Consider the following 22,184-nt stretch of genomic DNA (forward strand, 5'->3'; position numbering starts at 1 on the left):
TGGGGTTGGGTGGGGGAGATGTAGGTGCAGGTGTAGCCCTTCCTGCGGTTAAGCGAAAGGTGCCTTGGTTGGTGTAGCTCATGGGGAAGGTGGAGTGGATGAGGGAGTCGCAGAGAGAGCAGTCCTGAGGAAATGGAGATAGGGATGGGATGGAGATGGAAGTATATCTTTTGTTGTGGGGTCAGACTGTAGGTGGCAGAAGTGGCAGAGAATGTTATATTGAATACGGAGATTAGTAGGGGTGATGTATGAGGAAAAGGGGGATTCTGTCTTTGTTATTGTTAGGAGGGGATGCGAAGGCAGAGGTGCGGGAAATGCAAGAGATGCGGCCAAGAGCATTTTCGAACACTGAAGTTGGTGGGGGGGGCGGTGTTGGTGGAGTTGTGGTCCTTGAAATAAGAGGATAGCTGGGATGTTCGGGAGTGGAAAGCCCCATTTTGGGAGCAGATGCAGAGGAGACAGAGGAAATGCAGGGGATTGCATTCTTGCAGGAAGGTGGGTGACAGGAGGTGTAGTCTGGTAGTCAGGTGTACTCTGGTAAGAGTCAGCGGGCTTGAAATAGATGTCAGTTTCAAGGTGGTTACCAGAGATTGAGACATGGAGTTCTAGTAAGAAGAGAAAAGTATCAGAGAAGGCCCAGGTGAACTTAAGGTCGGTGTAAAAGGTGTTAGTAAAGTTGATGAACTGTTCAAGCTCCTCACGGGTGCACAAGGAAGCGTTGATGCATGCATCGATGTAATAGAGGAAGAGGTGGGAGTTAATGCCAGTGTAGCAACGGAAGAGGGGCTGTTCTATGTATCCTGCAAAGAGTTAGGCATAGCTTGGGCCCATGCAGGTTCCCATGGCCAGCCCCTTAGTCTGTAGGAGGTGGGAGGAGTTAAAGATGAAGTTGTTTAGGGTACGGACCAGTTTGGCTCATCCAATAAGGGTACCAGTAGTGGGGACTGGTAAGGCTATCGTAGCCTTCAACCTCATTGTTCCATAATGTGACTGTCCCAGCTGACCCATTGTCTCTACCTGTTCCATCCCCACTGAGCTTATCTTTGCTTACCTTGGTTCTGTATGTAGACAACAGTAATGCATTTGATGTAGTCTACTTGAACCTCAGCAAATCTTTTAATCAGATCCTGCACGAGACACTGATAGTGAAGGTAAGATTCCAAATGATACAAGGACATTTGTCAGATTAAATCCACGATGCCCAAGTGGCAGGAAGCAGAGGACGATGACTGAATGCCTGTACCCATTGAGGCTCTGCAGGGATCAGTACTGAAGCCCTTGCAATGTAAAGCATATATAAACAATTTAAAATTTAATATGAGAGGGTTAATCAGTAAGTTTGTACATGATACGGAAATGGTGTAGTGGTAAATGAGCAGCACAGCCTTAAATCAGAGAGGGGTATACATCAGATAGTGGGAATTGCCGATGCTGGAGAACCTGAGATAGACGGTGTAAAGCTGGATGAACACAGCAGGCCAAGCAGCATCAGAGGAGCAGGGAAGTTTGACGTTTCAGGTCGAGACCCTTCTTTCAGGAGTATAGATCATTTGGTCAGAAGGGCTGATCAGCGGAACTGGAATTCAAAAATCCCCATAAATATGAGGTGATGTTCTTGGGCAGGAGAATACCAGATGGGCAGTAAGACTGGGAGGCACCAAGGCTTAGAGAGACCTTGCTGTGCATATCCATTGTTCCCTTAAAGTAGCAGGTAGATGAAAGTGGTGAAAAAGGCACATTGGATACTTGCCTTTATTAGTTGAGGCACAGATTTTAAAAGCAAGAAGGTTATGTTGGAACCGCATGAAATATTGGTTAAGCCACATTGAGAGTATTGTGTGCAGTTCTGCAGTACACATATGACTGCAGAGGAGATTTCTCAGAATGTTGCCTGGACTGGAGAGGTTTTGTTATGAATACAGATTGGATAGATTGGTGTTGATTTTCTTGGAACAGAAGATACTAACGGATCACATGATTGTGGTGGATAAAAATATGAAGGTCACAAAGGTGGTAAACCGGAAGAAACTTTTCCCCTTTTCATTACGAGAGCGACACTGACAGAGAAGTTCCTAAGTAAGAATTCCTACGGTTTCTCACCAGATATAAATCAGGATACTGAAGAGCTTCCTCACAGTCCACTCCCTGAGCCTGCAACCTTCAGTGGAGTCAGTGGTGAAGTTTACATCGGGAATGATCCGAGATTCACTGTCAGGATCACATCTCTTGTGGATATGCCAGGTTGGAGATCTTTACATACACATACACACACACACATATATATATATAGATATCCCAATAAAACAGGGGATTCTGGGAAACATGACATGTCCTTCTTTGTCTGGAGATCAAATATCTGTTGTACAGATTTACCAGTAGTGACTAAGTTCCTGTGTAATCCACCATCTGTTATTTTATTGCACAGCATAAACAATTAATTTAAATTTTAAAGGAATTAACACCTACAGTAAGGCTCAGGTCTATCAGGTAGAAATATTACACCTTCACAGAATAATGACTGGTATCACTGTCAGACTGGAAACTTAAACCTCCCGTTTCACTCACTCCAGAACAGATCCCAGTTTAACCCCAATCTCTGATTTGACAGCACGTTTGCAGTATTCCCTGTTGTTCTTACTGATTCTAAACTCAGTTGCAAAGAAGCTTGTGTTTCATGTCTAGGAGCTGCAAATCATAGGCTGGGACACATTTCTTCCCTACCTCAGGATGGGATTCCAGACGGATTTTGCTGTCAGTGAACAGAGATGAGAAAGACCCAAGTCCTGTTTGTCCTTCTCAATGTGATCCAGGCTGACATTCTGTTTATGCTGTAGTGCCCCCAGGTTGTCCTTGCTGAGCTCCAGTCAGGCAATGATCATATTTAAGGGAGGTGATGGCCTGGGGTATTAAAGTTTTCGCAAAGGTCTGTAGTTCGGGTTGTGAATGAGGTTGTTGATTTGCTTGCCGAGCTGGCTTGTTTTCGTTCAGACATTTCGTCACTGTGCTGGGTGACATCATCAGTGGAACCTCCAATAAAGTGATGTTACTCTACTCCGCTGGGAATTTATACTGTCCAGTCCGTTATGGTGAGTACTGTCATTTCCAGTCTTGATCTGCATGGGTTTGTAAATGGGGTCCAATTCTAGATGTTTGTTGTTTGGAGTATGGATGGAGGAATTCCTGTGTGTGTCTATGTTTAATTTGGGCTACTATGGTTACCTTGTCCCAGTTAAATTGATGTCCTTCATGGTGTGAATATAGCGATCTTAAGGTGCATTCAGACAAATGAAGACCGTCAATTCAACTTGGACATGGTAACTATAGTAACCCAAACCAAACATAGACACTTCTGGGAATTTCTTGAGGCATGGTTCCGCACCCATGCTTCAATCAACAAGCATCTAGAATTGGACCCCATATACAAACCCATACAGATCAAGCCCAGAAAATGACAGTACTCACTGTAACGGACAGGACAGTGTAAATTCCAAGCAGAGTAGAATAACATCGTTTCATCGGGGGCACCACTGATGAAGTCATCCAGCATGGTGATGAAACATCTGAACAAAAACTAGTCAGCTCGGCAAGCAAGTCAACAACCTAGTAGTACTATCGCTAGACTAGTAATCTGGAATTGTTCTGGGGACATGGGTCTCAATCCCATCAAGTCAGATGATGGAATTTAAATTCATAAGTCTAATGATGATTATGACACCATTGTTAATTGTAAGGGGAAATCCATCTTGTTTACTAATGCCCTTTTGGAAAAAGAAACTGCCATCCTTACCTGGTCTGGCCTACATATGACTTCATGTCATATGAGTAATGTGGTTGACTCTCCATTGCCCTCTGGTCAAATAGGAATGAGTAATGAATCCTGGCCTGGCCAGTGATGCCCACATCCTGTGAATAATTTTAAAAAACGATCATCAGTATTCAGGTGGAAGAGACAGAAAGCAACACTGAAGTCCTGATCCAAGGCTGATTTATTTGATATTTATCCAGAAGATTAAACTCCAGCCCAGTTACAGGAATTATTAATACCGCCAGCAACAACCAGCTACTGTCAGAATGAACATGGTACTCAATGTTGTAGGTGAGATAACCAAGTGATTCCACAGAGAACAGTTACATGTTTTTCACCAATGTGAATAGGTTGGTGTTCCAACAGATCTGTTTTGATTTAAAATCTCTGCTCATGTGCAGATCTTTGAAGTAGGTTTTTGTCAGAAGCAGCTGAAGCAATGTGAACATGTTGCTGGGTGCTGAGGTGGGAATGAGTGACTTGAACTTCTTCCCGTATTGAGAGCAGATGAATGGTTTCTCCTCAGTGTGACTGTGCTGGTGGATTCTGAGTGTGAATGCACAAGTGTGCATGTAGGTCTGTGGAATTAGCGAATTCATTCCCATACATGGAGCAGGTGAATGCCCTCTCCCTGGTGTGGGTTGAGTAATCACCTGAATCCCTTCCCACAGTGAAAGCAGATGCAGGGACTGGAACCACAATGGGTGCACGGTCCGAGAGTGTGGATTTTACAAACATATGCCACTGGTGAAGCACTGACACACTCTCTCCGGTATTAACTAGGTGGTGACTATGGAGGCTGTGTGGAGAAAGGTGTAAAGTGATGTCTCTAATATGGGGAAGGTTTAGAAACAGCTTGGCCTGGTGGCTAGTAAAAAGGTGGCAGCTGATGGAATTGTCTCAATCATAGAATCTTCATGAGTTCCTCATACTTGTTGACGGTGAGGATAGAGAATGCAGGCAAGAGGAAGTGCCCTTCAAAAGGACCTAACATGTCAGAGTCTTAGAAAGATTCAATTCCCTGGTTTACACAATACTGATTTCAATGTTATACGTAATATTAACTTCATAAACTGATCTGGAGTTATAGAATATAGAACATTATAGCACAGTACAGGCCCTTCGGCCCTCGATGTTGTGCCGACCTGTCATACCGATCTCAAGCCCATCTAACCTACACTATTCCATGTACGTCAATATGCTCATCCAATGACACTTAAATGTACCTAAGGTTGGCGAATCTACAACCGTTGCAGGCAAAGCGTTCCATTCCGTTACTACTCTGAGTAAAGAAACTACCTCTGACATCTGTCCTATATCTTTCACCCCTCAATTTAAAGCTATGCCCCCTCGTGCTCGCCGTCACAATCCTAGGAAAAAGGCTCTCCCTATCCACCCTATCTAACCCTCTGATTATTTTATATGTTTCAATTAAGTCACCTCTCAACCTTCTTCTCTCTCACAAAAACAGCCTCAAGTCCCTCAGCCTTTCCTCATAAGACCTTCCCTCCATCCCAGGCAACAGCCAAGTAAATCTCCTCTGCACCCTTTCCAAAGCTTCCACATCCTTCTTATAATGCGGTGACCAGAACTGTACGCAATACTCCAAGTGCGGCCGCACCAGAGTTTTGTACAGCAGCGGCATAACCTCTTGGTTTTGGAACTCGATCCCTCTATTAATAAAAGCTAACACATGTATGCCTTCTTCACAGCCCTGTCAACCTGGGTGGCAACTTTCAATGGTCTGTGTACATGGACACCGAGATCTCTCTGCTCATCTGCACTACTAGGAATCTTACCATTAGCCCAGTACTTTGCCTTCCGGTTACTCCTACCAAAGTGCATCACCTCACACTTGTCTGCATTAAACTCCATTTGCCACCTCTCAGCCCAGCTCTGCAGCTTATCTATGTCTCTCTGCAACCTACAGCATCCTTCGTCACTATCCACAACTCCACCGACCTTACTGTCGTCTGCAAATTTACTAACCCATCCTTCTACGCCGTCATCCAGGTCATTTATAAAAATGACGAACAGCAGTGGACCCAACACTGACCCTTGCGGTACACCACTAGTAACTGGTCTCCAGGATGAACATTTCCGATCAATTACCACCCTCTGTCTTCTTTCAGCAAGCCAATTTCTGATCCAAGTTGAAGAGGAGATTATAGTACGCTGGGAATGTCACTGGACTAGTGATCCTGATGTTAATGTTCAGTGGATACTGGGTCAATCCCCAAGAGCAATTTGTGCAATGTAAATTTGATATGTAAAGTCTGGAATTTAAAGCAGGTCTCCGTAGTCATGCTACGAAACCACCAGTGATCATTGGAACAACTGATCAGGCCCAACCTGGTCTGACAAACAAATGAGTCCATGCCCACAATAATGTGGTGACTCCTAACTAGCCTCTGAAATGGCCCGGAAAGGCACTCTGTTGGACAACAAGTAACAAACAGCTTCATCCAATAAAACTAAATTGAAGCGAGTTTCCTAAAATCTGCAGAAAGAGACCCTGATAAACCTGGTTCACTTCTGGACATGACTGACAGCAAAATCCAATCACTTGTGGACTTGTTGATGTCGCAGCAGGTTGGATGAGTGAGTGAATTTTTTCACACTGGGGAGAGGCCATTCACCTGCTCTGAGTATGGGAAGGAATACACTCACTCATCAACCTGCTGAGACACCAACAAGTTCACAATAGATTGGATTTTGCTGTTAATCACATCAGCAGTAAAGAGCCTCTCTCTCTAATATCCTGCGAAATTGGTCTAGAACAGAAAAAGAGGGAGTGATAAAGATCTTGTGAAAACATAAAATTAAGCCAATTCAAATTCATCCAAGTTTTTGATGAATTTACTGGGCCCTAAAAAAGACCATAAAAGATGCTACACTGTTACTGAAACCTCCTCTAAGAGTGAAGGGCGAGGATAACACGGGCTGGGAACACGGAGTGTCAAGGGATATTGGGAGTTGGATAAAGAAATAAGATGGAAGTATCTGTCAGGTACAGTACATCAATCCAGTGGAGTACCTTCACAAGTTCACAGAGTGTCTGATTTTGGTTAAAAAACTGAAATTGGGAGGGCAAAATAGAGATACAAAGTATCTTGGGCAGATGGGAATCAAGGAAAACCCCAAAGCATTTCATATGAAGGGTAAGAGGATTACAAGGGAAAGAATGAGACCTATTCAAATCTAAAGGGGTGACCTGTGTATGGAGCCAGTGGACATGGGTAAGGTCTAAAATGAATACTGTTCATTTGCATTCACAGATGAGAGAGACATTGCAGATGGAGATTTCAGTTGATATGCTGAGGTCCAAGGACATGTTAAGATTAATAAAGATCAGAAGTCACACGACACCAGGTTATAGTTGAACAGGTTTATTTGAAATCACAAGCTTTTGGATTGCTGCTCCTTTGTCACTTCACCTGACAAAGGAACAGTGCTCCAAAGCCTTGAGCTTTCAAATAAGCCTGTTGAACTAGAACTCGGCGTTAGAACATAGAACATTACAGCACAGTACAGGCCCTTCGGCCCTCGATGTTGTGCCGACCTGTGATACCGATCTCAAGCCCATCTAACCTACACTATTCCATTAACGTCCATATGCTTGTCCAATGACAACTTAAATGTGCCTAAAGTTGGCGAATCTACTACCGCTGCAGGCAAAGCGTTCCATTCCCTTACTACTCTGAGTAAAGAAACTACCTCTGACATTTGTCCTATATCTTTCACCCCTCAATTTAAAGCTATGCTCCCTCGTGCTCGCCGTCACCATCCTAGGAAAAAGGCTCTCCCCATCCACCCTATCTAACCCGCTGATTATTTTAGTACATGAAGACAATCACGCAAATTATAATGCACATTAAAGGAGACACACCAGCCCAAAAGCCACAGAATGTCTTCACAGGTAACAGGCACAATAGTACAAGCTGAAAATTGTTCATGAATGGTCAAAATACTAAACAATATCACTGTTTTCAATTTGAAACTCTCATCCTGGAGTGCTGGAAAGATATCAGAAACACTGGAGACAGTGAACAATCTGACAGTTACGGAAATCCCCAGGGAGTAGATGATGTCAATGTGAAATTGTTGTTGTATGATGACATTGCACATGGGAACAGAGAGTCTGAGTCTGTGCAAACCAGGGATCACCTTACATTGTGAAGGATGACATGGCCGTTGAGCAGGGACAGAATGGTTCAAGAGCGAAGTATGTGTGATGTGAGGGCGCAAGTAAGAGATTTGACAGACTTGTAAGGGTTTATGATTCTAAAGGTAGATATAAACAAGATGTTCACATCAGCTAAACAGAAACAAATTATGGAATGCAAATTTAAGACTTTAGACACGGTTGACAGGGAGGATGTGATGAAGAAATTATACGCAGTAACATGTTAATGACTGGGAAGGCAACACTTACACCCAAAGGCCAATTATACCCAATGTCTGATGATTCAACTGACTCTGTCAGATTCTTGTGTGATGTTTGGTTGGAGTTTCCTGTCTGTGGATTCACTTCAAATATTCTGGAAAAGAAGTTTAGAAAAGACAGTGTCAGTCAAGGTTGGAACTCAGATAATTTATTCCCTATGTTTGATCTTATGTGTGTGTGAGAGAGAAGGTTCCAAAATATATGACTGTCAGTCCAGGATACAATACAATACAATATCAGGTTACACATTGGAGATATCTCCATCAAAGCTGTCTGTCCTACTAGGTCTCTCCAGCACCTTCTGTTTTTAAGGAATCCCTACAGTGTGAAAGCAGGCCACTCAGCCCACCAAGTCCGCACAGACCCTCTGAACAGCAAAGCATTCAAAACAACATCCTCCACCCTATCACTGTAATGCTGCATTTCCCATTACGAATCCACCTAGAATGCACATCCCTGGACACCCTGAACAATTTTAGCATGGCCAGTCCATACAACCTGTGTACCATTGGACTGTGGGAGGAAACCGGAGCACCTGAGGAAATCTGCACAGGCGTAGGGAGAAAGTGTACACTTCACACAGTCACCCGAGCGTGGAATCGAACCCACGCACCTGGTACTGTCAGGCAACAGGGATGACCAGTGAGCCACCATGCCACCCCAATTTACTTTAGAAATTCACAATATCCACTAATTCCCTCCTAGCCGAGATAAGTACATATGCTCCCTGCTGCACATTGTCCCACAATGTGTCCCTCGGTTTTATGGTGAAACCTAATCAGGGTCATGAGCAACTGCCTTGGGTCTTCATGAGAGTGACCACATCTTTGGGGAGCACAGTGGCTCAATAGTTAGAACAGCAGCCTGACAGCACCAGGAACCCGGGTTTGATGCAACCCTAAGGTAACTTTCTGCGTGGAGTGGGCACATTGTCCCCGGTTTTTGCTTGGGTTTCCTCTGCGTGCTCTGGTTTCCTCCCACAGTCCAAAGATTTGCAGGTTAGTTGTACTGGCCATGTTAAATTGCCCATAATGTCCAGTGATTTGCAGACTAGATCGATTAGCCATGGGAAATGCAGGGTTACATGGCAAGGTAGGGGGTGCATTTGGACAGAACGCTCTTCAGAAGGTCACTGTGGACTCAATGGACCGAATGGCTGTTTCCACATTGCAGGGATTCTTTGTGGAAAGCTCACTGTGCAATTTGTCTCATGAGGGAATGGGATCATGATAACATTTTCTGAAGAAGGGTCTAGACCCGAAAGGTCGGCTTTCCTGCTCCTCTGATGCTGCTTAGCCCGCTGTATTCAGCCAGCTCTACACCATGTTGTCTCAGAATCTCCAGCATCAGCAGTTGCTACTATCTCATGATAACAGGATTTGCTTCCTTTTATTTCCTTGTCTGCAGCCTTTCTGTCACATCAATAAGGCTAAGGCAACTTGAATGACAAGTCGTCTCCATTCTAAACAATGGGCAGTAAGCTTTTAAGAAGATGGCATCCACACACGCACACCCCAGTCGAGTGCCCCAAACAAAGATGGCGGACGGTGCCGAGGCCTTCCCTAAGCGGGAGACAAGAGTCGTCCGTCCGTTTGGTGCAAACAGAGGCCCAGGAGTCTCTTCCTCGAATTTTAAATCTGCACAAAATATTTGCGAAGTCTTCCCATCAACTGACAGATTCAGTGCACTCTGCGATCCGCTACATTTTTCACCGTTTGCGGAGCCGAAAAAGAATACCAACTACCTCAGCCATCGCCCATTTCAGCGCATGCTCCGTTCCGTATTCCCCGTTGCGCCTGCGCACTTCTCCGTTGTGTGGATAGGGTACATTCACTGCCGCGCGGAATGCTGGACTTTTGATCGGCCGTACATCTGTTTCATGGAGTGGGTCAACACAAAGGAAATCCAAGAGAATCTGTAAGACTTCTAACATAGACTGACACCGTCTTTACTCAATCTATTTTTCAGAATATTTGAAGAAGATTTGCAGATTGGAAACTGCAACCAAACGTCGTACAAAAATGTGACAGAATCACTCGAATCAACAGATCCTGCATATTACTGTCCCTTGAGTTTTAAATAGCAAATTCCTTGCCATTGCCATATACTGCACACAATTTCTTCATTACATCCAGTCGATCATGTTGAAAATCTTACATTTGTATCCCATGTTCCATTTTCCATCAGCTAATGCAATCATCTTGCTTTTTATCCACCTTTTCTAAACCAATCATAAACCTATAAGCCTGGTAAATTTCCCTTCAGCTTCAATTGTTCCGCTGCTTCACAAATCTGTCAGTCCTGAAACTTTCTGCTGAATGAACGAGTCTATCATCTCTCAGCAACATGCCATCCCTCAACAATATGTGGTGATCTCTGTTCTGAGCACACATGATCATTGGCCGGGAGGATGGATACTGTGAGTTTCTGAGATAAAGGAAGGGGTGTTGGCGGACACTAAAGGGTGTTGGGAGCATAATCAAAAAGAAAAAAAATGAAGCATTTATCAAGGCTAGAAGGCTGGGAACACACGAAGCAAGGGTGGAAAACAAGGAAAGTCGAATGAAACCTAAGCAAGGAGTCAGGAGAGCTAAAAGGGGCCATGCAAATTCATCGTCCAATAGGATTAAGGAAAATCCCAATTTTGATACACACATGAAGAGCAAGTGGGTGGCCAGGCAGAGGATTGGCCCACTCAAGGACAGGGAAGGGAATTTGTGTGTGAAGGCAGAGGAAATGGGTGAGGTACTAAATGAGTACTTTGCATCAGTATTAGAACATAGAACAATACAGTGCAGAACAGGCCCTTTGGCCCTCGACGTTGCGCCGACCTGGGAACTAACCTAAGCCCATCCCCCTCCACTATCCCATCAACATCCATCTGCTTATCCAAGGACTGTTTAAATGCCCCTAATGTGGCTGAGTTAACTACATTGGCAGGTAGGGCGTTCCACACCCTTACCATTCTGAGTAAAGAACCTACCTCTGACATCTGTCTTAAATCTATCAACCCTCAATTTGTAGCTACGCCTCCTCATACAAGCTGATGTCATCATCCTCAGAAGAAGACTCTCACTGTCCACCCTATCTAATCCTCTATTCACCATAGAGGAGGACTTGGTGGATGATGAGTCTGGGGAAGGGTCCGTAGATAGTTTGGATCATATTGAGATCAAAAGGGAGGGTATATTGGGGGTCTTGAGAAACTTAAAGTAGGCAAGTCCCCAGGGTCTGATGGGATATATCCCAGAATACTGACAGAGGCAAGGGAGGAAATTACTAGGGCCTTGAGGAAAATCTTTGTATCCTAACTAACTCCAGGGGAGGTCCCAGAGGATTGGAGAAAAGCCAATGTTGTTCCTTGGTTTAAGAAATGTGGCAAGCATAATCCAGCTAATACAGGCCAGTGAGTCTTACATCAGCGGTAGGGAAATTATTGGAGACGATTCTTCGAGACAGGATGTACTCCCATCTGGAAATCAGTGGGCAAATTAGTGAGAAGCAACATGGTTTTGAGAAGGGGAGATTGTGTCTCACTAACTTGATTGAGTTTTTGAGGAAGTGACGAAGATGATTGATGAGGATCAGGCAGTGGATGTTGTCTACATGGACTTTAGCAAGGCCTTTGACAAGGTCGCTCATGGCAGGCTGATACAGAAGGTAAAGTTGCATGGGGTCAGAGGTGAGCTTGCAAGATAGATTAAAAACTGGCTCCATCATAGATGACCAAGTAGCAGTGAAAGGGTGAGTTTCTGAATGGAGAAGTGTGACTCGTGACATTCCTCAAGGATCAGTGTTGGGACCTATGCCGTTTGTGACATATATAAATGATTTGGAAGAGATGTAACTGGTCTGATTAGTAAGTTTGCTGATGACACAAAGGTTGGTGGAATTGTGGATAGCGATGAGGACCGTCAGAGGACACAGCTGGATATTGGTAACTTGGGCAGAGTGATGGTAGATGGAGTTTAATCTGGAAAAATGTGAGGTAATGCATTTTTGCAAGGCCTAATCCAGATGGAAAATATACAGTCAATGGCAGAACTGTTAAGAGTACTGATAGGCAGAGGGATCTGGGTATACAGGTACACTGTCAGCATTTGGAATATTGCGTTCAATTCTGGTCACCACACTACCAAAAGGATGTGGTGGCTTTGGAGACGGTACAGAAAAGATTTAACAGGATGTTGCCTAGTATGGAGGGCATAAGCTATGTGGAGAAGTTGCAGAAACTACAAGATTATGAAGGGCATGGACAGACTGGACAGTCAGAAGATTTCTCCCAGGGTGGAAGAGTCAGTTACCAGGAGCCATGGGTTTAAGGTGCGAGGGGCAAGGTTTAAAGGTGATGTACGAGGCAAGTCTTTTAGACAGAGGATGGTGGGTGCCTGGAACTCACTGCTGGGGGAGGTCGTGGAAGCAGATATTACAGTGACTTCTAAATGACCAATGCATGAATTGGATGGGAATAGATGGATATGGTCTCCAGAAGGGTAGGGGGTTCTGGTTGTGGCAGGTAGCATGTAGGTGCAGGCTTGGAAGACTGAAGGGTCTGTTCCTGTACTGTACTTTTCTTTGTTCTTTGGTCTTTGTTCTTTGACCCCAGTAGGATTGGAAGCCTCTATGGAGAGAGAAATAATGTTCATATTTAGAGCTTGTTACTACTCTTTTCTCTCTGCATTGATATGATGGAATTTGGAAATTTCTTTCACTAAATCTTGGAAGGATAGATGTATACACAAAAAGGAAAAAAATCAATCAAACAATTTGTCTGAAGAAGGGTCCCAACTCAAAATGTCAAGCTTTCACGCTCCTCTGATGCTGCTTGGCCTGCCGCGTTCATCCAGCTTCACACCGTGTTATCTCGGAATCAGTTGTATGTCTGATTTCTAAGCTGGACTGACACTGTTTTTACTAAAATATTCTTTTACATAATGTTTAAAGAGTGTTCATAACCAAACATTAAATCAAAATCTAACACAATCAATAGATACATCAAAAACTATTGGAAAAAAATTATTGGCATTTGAGTGTATGTATTGAGTTCCACTCACCGCATATAAATTTCTCCATCATATGCTCCCCATTGATCTGGATCTAAATAATACTTTTGCAGTTTGTGATCCATTTCCTTTCAGTTAATATGAATATATTGTTTTTATCTAACTTATTTAAAACAACAGTAAATGGTACTGTTTCCTCTCAGTGATCCTGGCATCCTTCATAATGTGTGGGTGATCTCTAGTCTGCACAGAGCCAGATGCTCTGCCTTCCTGTGGGTGAGGTCATCACAATGGAATAACTGCACAGTGGCTGAGAGTTTTTTCTTTAATTCCACATTTCTGATATCTTTCCAGCTGCAGGCTCCACAGGATAATTTCAAACTGAAAACAGTGATATTGTGGAGTGTTTTTCACCATTCATCAACAGTTTTGAGCTTATAGAGCTGTGCCTATTACCTGTGAGAGGTTTCGTGGCTCCTGGGCTGGTTTGCCTCTCTGGTGTGGATCTGAATCCATTTTGATACATTGTTTCACTTCTACCTTCCCTCTTTCTCTAATAATGCAAGTACTTGTCTCATACATCTCTGTTACTTTATACAGTTGTGTCTAGATGAGGTTTCCACCAAATTCCCGTGACTATATACTGTGGACTGAGAAGCTTTATGTTCCCACATTATCCTTTTCAGTCAAGTATTGTCCTTCCTCCACTGCATTTTTTCTGCTTCTGAGCTTATATTAACAACCAAATTCTGCACTGTGTTTATTCTCTGAAATTCATTCAGCGTATATTGAAACATTAACTCTGCGTCTCTCTCCACAGATATCTTCAGTTACATCTTCAGTTAATCTTCAGTAAATCTTCAGTTACATGTGGAACATATATAGAACACAGAACATTATAGCACAGAAGAAGATGATATTTGACCTTCTTTGAACTGCTGCAGTCTGTGGAGTGAAGATGTTCCTGCAATGCTGTTAGGTAAGGAGTTGTAAATGATAATGAAGGACCAGTGGTATTCATCAAAATGATCAATAATTTAAATTGTTTTTACATTTTTTAATGCAATCCAATGACCTGAGCTATTACAGAGGATTGTCATAAAACAATATTTGACACCAGGCCACATATGGAGATATTAGGAAAGATGACCAAAAGCTGGACCACAGAAGTAGGTTTTAAGAAATATCATAAAATCATAGAGTCATGCAGCACAGAAACAGACCCTTTGGTTCAACCAGTCCATACCGATCATAATCCCAAACTGAACAAGTCTGCACTTGGCCTCGCATCCTTCCAAATATTTCCTAACCATGTACTTGTTTAAATATTTTTTAACATTGTAACTGTAGCTACATCCACCACTTTGTCTGAAAGTATATTCCACACATGAACCACACTCTGCGTGAAAAAAATTGCCTCTCATTTTTAAAAAATTGTTCTCCCCGATTTTAAAAATATGCCCCCTCATCTTGAAACACTTCACCACAGAGAAAAGACACTTTATCCATACCCTTCATTGTTTTATAAACTTCTATAAAGTTACGTCTCAACCTCAGACACTCCAGTGAAAAAAGTCCCAACCTATCCAGCATCTTTTTTTAACTGAAGCGCTCCACCAACATTCCCGCGCGCGCGCACACACACACACACACACACACACACACACACACACACACACACACACATACATACACACACACACAATGCCCCTCCCCCACCCTCAAATTCTCGGCACCATCCTGGTAAATGTTTTCTGAATCCTTTCCAGCTTAACAATATTCCTTCTACAACAGGCTGACCAGAACTGGACACATAACTGTAGAAGAGGCCTTACCACCATCCTGTGCAAGCTCATTACAATGTCTCAACTACTATATTCTAAGGTCCTGAACAAAGAAAATGAAGCTGAAAATCAGGGAGGTTTGAGGAGTGAACTCATTAGTTTATGGTCTTTGAAAGTGAAAGAATGAAAAGGTCAGACAGGTAAAACCAGAAATGCACAGGAGATTGATTTCCAATGAGAGTACATATCTCAGACAAAAAAAATGAAAGAACTGCAGATGCTGGAAATCAGAAACGCAAACAGAAATTGGAGAAACTCAACAGGTCTGGCAGCATCTGTGGAGCATTTGCAGTGTTAACATTTGGGTCCAGGGACCCTTCTTCAGAAATATCTCAGAGGGTTGTCTAGCTGGAGGAGATTATACCAAGACAGAGAGGTCTGATAGAGAAATTTTAAAATAGCAATAAGAATTTCAATATCTTGGTGTTAAGTCACCTAGAAAATGTATAGTTTAGGGAGCTCAGGGTGAAGGCAGGATTGGGTGCTAGTAAAGATGTGAGCAACAGATTTTTGGATGACCTCAAGATTACAGGGAGGTGGAATGAGGGAGGCCAGCTGGGTGTATGCTGGGTGAGTTAAGTCAAGAATGAATGAATGAATGAATGAATGAATGAATGAATGAGAGTTGCAGCAGCAAATGAACTTAACATGTCACTGAAGTTAAGATATATGTGGTCTGTGTGATGATGGGGATATGTGATTGGAAGCCCATCTTGGGGTAGAATATTCACTATGGTTGTTGTGTGATATTATAAGGTCTCTTTACTAACTCACTCACTCACTCGCTATATTCACTAATACCGCATTCCCATTCATTTTGTATTTACTAATACTGCATTCCCATTCATTCATAACTCTTTGCTAACAAGCTGTTTAATATAAAACATTTTCATTCATTCGTAAAGCAATGCTTTTTGTAGTGCATTTTACTATTGCGAGATAGGCTAAATTAAAACAAAGGCAAAAAAACTATAATGGGAGTTATGTACAGACCTCCTAACAGTGATTAGGACCAGGGGCACAAGATGCACCGAGAAATAGATAGGGCATGTCAGAAAGGCAAGGTCATGGTGATCATGGGGGACTTCAATATGCAGGTGGATTGAGTGAATAATGTTGCCGGTGAATCCAAAGAAAAGGAATTCATGGAATGTTTGCAGGATGGCTTTTTGGAACAGCTTGTGATGGAGCCCACAAGGGAGCAGGCTATTCTGGACTTAGTGCTATGTAATGAGCCAGACTTTATAAAAGACCTTAAAGTAAGGGAACACTTAGGAGGCAGCGATCATAATATGGTAGAGTTCAGTCTGCAGTTTGAAAGAGAGAAGGCAAAATCGGATGTAATGGTATCACAGTTAAATAAAGGTAATTACAGGGGCATGAGAGAGGAATTGACGAAAATCAACTGGAAGCAGAGCCTAGCGGGGAAGACATTAGACCAACAATGGCAGGAGTTTCTGGGTGTAATTGAGGACACAGTACAGAGGTTCATCCCAAAGAAAAGAAAGATTATCCGGGCTGTCTAAGCCATGGCTGACAAAGGAAGTCAGGAAATATATCAAAGAAAAAGAGACAGCCTATAAAGTGGCCAAGAGCACTGGGAAATCAGAAGATTGGGAAGGCTACAAAAACAAACAGAGGATAACAAAGAGAGCAATAAGGAAGGAGAGGATCAAATATGAAGGTAGGCTAGCTAGTAATATTAGAAATGATAGTCAAAGCTTCTTTCAATACATAAGAAACAAACGAGAGGCAAAAGTAGATATTGGGCCGCTCCAAACTGATGCTGGAAGGCTAGTGATGGGAGATAAGGAAATAGCTGAAGAACTTAATAAGTACTTTGCATCAGTCTTCACAGTGGAAGACATGAGTAGTACGCCAACAATTAGGGAGAACCAGGGGGCAGAGTTAAGCATGGTAGGCATTACAAAAGAGAAAGTGCTAGAAAAGCTAAAAGGTCTAAAAATTGATAAATCTCCTGGCCCCGATGGGCTACATCCTCCCTGTAATCTTGAGGAAATAGCGGAGGCTTTGGTCGTGATCTTTCAAAAGTCACTGGAGTCAGGGAAAGTCCCAAACGATTGGAAAATTGCTGTTGTAACCCCCTTGTTTAAGAAAGGATCAAGGCAGAAGATGGAAAATTATAGGCTGATTAGTCAACTAACTTGGTAGTTGGTAAAATTCTAGAATCCATTGTCAAGGATGAGATTTCTAAATTCCTGGAAGTGCAGGGTCAGATTAGAACAAGTCAGCATGGATTTAGTAAGGGGAGGTCGTGCCTGACAAATCTGTTAGAATTCTTTGAAGAGGTAACAAGTATGTTAGACCAGGGAAGCCCATTAGATGTTATCTACCTAAGCTTCCAAAAGGCCTTTGATACGGTGCCTCACGGGAGGTTGCTGAGCAAGGTGAGGGCCCATGGTGTTTGAGGTGAGCTACTGGCTTGGATTGAGGATTGGCTGTCTGACAGAAGGCAGAGAGTTGGGATAAAAGGCTCTTTTTGGGAATGGCAACCAGTGATGAATGGTGTCCCGCAGGGTTCAGTGTTGGGGCCGCAGCTGTTCACCTTATACATTAATGATCTGGATGAAGGGACTGGGGACATTCTGGCGAAGTTTGCCAATGATACAAAGATAGGTGGACAGGCAGATAGTACTGACGAGGTGGGGAAGCTGCAGAAAGATTTACACAGTTTAGGAGAGTGGTCCAGGAAATGGCTGATGAAATTCAATGTGAGTAAATGTGAGGTTTTGCACTTTGGAAAAAAGAATACAGGCATGGACTACTTTCTAAATGGTGAGAAAATTTGCAAAGCAGAAGTACAAAGGGATCTGGGAGTGTTGGTCCAGGATTCTCTAAAGGTTAACCTGCAGGTACAGTCCGTAATTAAGAAAGCGAATGTAATGTTGTCGTTTATATCAAGAGGGTTGGAACATAAAAGCAGCAATGTGCTTCTGAGGCTTTATAAAGCTCTAGTTAGGCCCCATTTAGAATACTGTGTCCAATTTTGGGCCCCACACCACAGCAAGGACATACTAGCCCTGGAGCGCGTCCAGCGGAGATTCACACGGATGATCCCTGGAATGGTAGGTTTAACGTATGATGAACGGCTAAGGATCCTGGGATTGTACTCATTAGAGTTTAGAAGGTTGAGGGGAGATCTAATAGAAACTTACAAGATAATGTATGGTTTAGAAGGGGTGGACGCTAGGAAGTTGTTTTCGTGAGGCGGGGAGACTAGGACCCGTGGGCACAGGCTTAAAATTAGAGGGGGTAAATTTAAAACTGAAATGAGACGACATTCCTTCAGCCAGAGAGTGGTGGGCTTGTGGAATTCATTGCCACGGAGTGCAGTGGAGGCCAGGACGTTGGATGCCTTCAAGGCAGAGATCAACAAATTCTTGATCTCAGAAGGAATCAAGAGCTATGGGGAGAGTGCAGGGAAGTGGAGTTGAAATGCCCATCAGCCATGATTTAAATGGCGGAGTGGACTTGATGGGCCAAATGGCCTTACTTCCACTCCTATGTCTTATGGTCTCTTCCAAACCCGTTACTGCTTCTTCACGCCTTCAATCCTTATCAGACCAATTTACATCAAAAGCTGCTGCTAAATAAATATCAAAAACTACTAATCTATTCAGAAACAAAAACCCTCACTGCCACAGTGTCTCCACAACTCACCCAAAACTATCAAGATTATAATTTTAATCAGCCTCTTAGCAACCCTCTCTTGGGACTTGAAATATGTTGCAGAACATCAAACAAGTTTCCTCCACTTGCATGAGCCTGTTAAATACATATTGATTAGGGGCATCTATCCCATTTAAGGAAGTTACTATCAAAACAGCGTTTCTGTGAAACTGCATGAATGAATGAAACTCACACTGGCAAATAGTAAACAGAATCTCACAACACAGCTGTGGTAATCAGTTTAATATCCTTTATACTTTTATTTCGTGCATGTATAATTTCTAGCTTATTTAGATCATATAGGTCTAGTATTTTCACTAACATTTACTAGTTTAAAAGATAAAAGGACTGACACTTCTTAATTATGCAAGTAGATCAGACAGACACTCTCATTCCAGTCGCAGCCAGCACTTAGCAAATTTTTAAACAATCTCCTGCTTCCCCAGGACAGATTAGATTCCCTACAGTGTGGAAACAGACCATTTGACCCAACAAGTCCACACCGCCCCTTGAAGCATCCCACCCAGACCCATCCCCCTATAATCCACCCACCCCCGAACACTACGGGCAATTTAGCATGGCCAATCCACCTAACCTGCACATCTTTGGACTGTGGGAGGAAACCGAAGCACCTGAGGGAAATCCACACAGACACATGGAGAATGTGCAAACTCCACACAGACAGTCGCCCGAGGATGGAGTTGAACCTGGGTCCCTAGTGCTGCGAGGTTGCAGTGCTAATCACTGAGCCACTGTGCCGCCTTAAATTCAGCCCATCCTCTGTAGCCCCGAAATAACAATTGGTAGTGGTGGGATGTCTCATAAACCTCTGTGTTCAATGTGCTGGATGACATGAGATTCTCCAAAGGAAGAAACATTAGGGAAGTTAAAGTAATAAATGTGATAAAATAATAAATTGTGTAAACACAAACTCCAAAAAATGCCATTGGCACAGGAGGAGGGAAATCTGTTAAAGACCATATGACATAGGAGTGGAAGTAAGGCCATTTGGCCCATTGAGTCCACTAAAAGACAGGTCATGACTGAGAGACAAACAATTGGCTTCAGTCCAAATGTAGGTAATTCGAAGAAATTCTAAACGTCCAAAGATCAAGGGAAGAGTGATAAAGACAGATTACACAGTATAGTGAAGATGTAACTATGTCACCTAGTTGTGAGTGGAATCTAAATAAGTTTCATTTAATGGCTTTGTAAACTTGTAAACTGGTTAAATTTCGCTCTTAGCAGTGGAATTTGAATTGATGCTTTTATTAAGAAAAGACAGTTAGCAACAAAAAGTGTCTAGAGTGGAAATAGTGAAGATGTATTTAAAAATGAACTTTTAGTTTAAAATCCACTTACAGTATGTAAATAGCAGGGTTCGTAAACTGCAGTTGCAATTCAGAAGGACTGTTGTTTTATCTCTCAGGCTGAAGTGAGACAGGGATTGTTCTCAATTTGTCAGCTGTGTAACAGTAACTTTATATATATATTAGAGTAGATTTCAAAGACTTTATAACAATAGGTAGAAATTAATATCGTTCTTTGTCTGCCATACTAAAGTTATGACAGAATTTGGAAGCGTTCATTGGGATAAGCGAGTATTTAGATTGTTGGTAATAATGCAGTGGGGCTAGCAAATGTCTGGGAAGGAATAAAACTGTTAGAAGAGAGATCCCAAAGCCAGAGGATGGAGGTATCTAGTAGACATCATAAGATTATGGGAGGACCTATGGCTGTCCATATAGTTATCCATCATTGACCAAATTATACGAGTTTGGATGTATAGTTTAGGGGCTGTAGCTAACAATGACAATGCTGTATGGCATTATTGGAACGCAAAGGGTATAAAAATGTCTATTTGCATTGACATCCGATCTCAGCTGTTATTAAGAGGGCAACTGGGCCACACCTAAAAGCCAAATTCATAGTGGCCTCTGACCGTTCCCACATATGTGGTAATAGAGCCCTGAATAAAGATCACTTGTGCCAAGGAACACAGAACTTAAGACTCCTCTTTGATATTTCTCACTACAACAATATTCAGAATTGTCTGATTTTATGTAGGCTACGCCCCTTTTCAGGCAGGAGCAGACTTGGCAGCAGAGCTGAGTTGTGAACGGTCAGATCCTCTAAGACAATGTTTATTTGTTGTCAAGTAAACCAGCGTGCTAAGCTCAGACAGTGATTTGCAGTTCGATGAGGGTGCACTGCTTATGTTGATAAATAGACAGTAAAGCACTAAAAGGACTTCTTGTAGCTTTTTCAGCCTCTGTTATTGAACTTTTTCTCTCTCTTCGACCTTTACATTATGATTCTGTTTGCTTGCCACTGCACAGACTTTTTTTGAGAATCTATTTTATAATTGCCCTTCTCTGATTACCTCCTCCCTGTGCCCAGCCACAGTTCATATGAGCAATGTTCACCTCAAGTAACAACACAATGTTTTGCATATTCAAGATAACAAAATGTGAGGCTGGATGAATACAGCAGGCCAAGCAGCATCTCAGGAGCACAAAAGCTGATGTTTCGGGCCTAGAGCCTTCATCAGAGAGGGGGATTTTGCATATTCATCTTACCTCAGGGATCATAGAAGCCCTATAGTGTTGGGCCAGGCCCTTCAGCCCAACAAGTCCATGCTGACTCTCAGAGCATCCCACCCAGGCACACCCACCCACCTAATCTACATATCCCTGAAGACTACGGGAAATTTAGCATGGCCAATCCACCTGCCCTACACATCTCGGGACTGTGGGAGTAAACTGGAGCACCCAGAGGAAACATGCGCAGACACAGGGAGAATGTGCAAACTCCACACAGATCGTCGCCTGAGGGTGGAATCAAACCCGTGTCCTTAGTGCTGTGAGGCAGCAGTGCTAACCACTAAGCCACCGTGTCGCCCCTGTGGGGTAGCCTCATAAGGATGGTATTTGGGGAAAGTACATATCTCAGATTTGACAGGCTGGAGGTGGTTACAGAAATAGGGGAGATTGTAAGGCTATTTGTTGTTATTTATTTTGCCAACATTTCACTGTTTGCTGACAAAGCAGCTTCAAGAGCTATTTTTAGTTTTTAGCTGCAGGAAGCTTTTCAAAACATGACTTAAAATCCCAGAATCTCTAACTTGACATTTTTCTGATCTAATTTCCATGGTTAGTTTATATACTGTACTGCAAATGCAAGATTCTAATGACAATCTATGTCAGCTTCGAACAATCAAATTCAATGTTAAAACTTATCTCGTTGCCAACCTCAGAATTGCAGCATAAAACCAATGAGAGTCAGCTGACCCTGGGGATGTGAGAATGGATATGACCGGAAGCAGTTCCAATCTTTAGATTCCACATGTCGATTTAAAAAGGAAACAATATTTCGTCAACGTTTCCACCCTCACC

The 22,184-nt window shown here is 42.9% G+C and overlaps 1 long non-coding RNA gene across 1 annotated transcript; it reads right to left on the reverse strand.

The window, feature by feature from the left end:
- Positions 1-4: 4 nt before the first annotated feature.
- On the reverse strand, positions 5-10,047 carry LOC125455909 (uncharacterized). Its single transcript, XR_007248338.2, has 4 exons — positions 9,997-10,047; positions 8,241-8,346; positions 3,788-3,903; positions 5-2,250 (listed from the first exon to the last, which is right to left on the reverse strand). It is a non-coding gene; the product is annotated as an uncharacterized LOC125455909 (long non-coding RNA).
- Positions 10,048-22,184: the final 12,137 nt, after the last annotated feature.

Source organism: Stegostoma tigrinum, chromosome 10 (assembly GCF_030684315.1).
Source record: "Stegostoma tigrinum isolate sSteTig4 chromosome 10, sSteTig4.hap1, whole genome shotgun sequence".
Classification (NCBI taxonomy): Eukaryota; Metazoa; Chordata; class Chondrichthyes; order Orectolobiformes; family Stegostomatidae; genus Stegostoma; species Stegostoma tigrinum.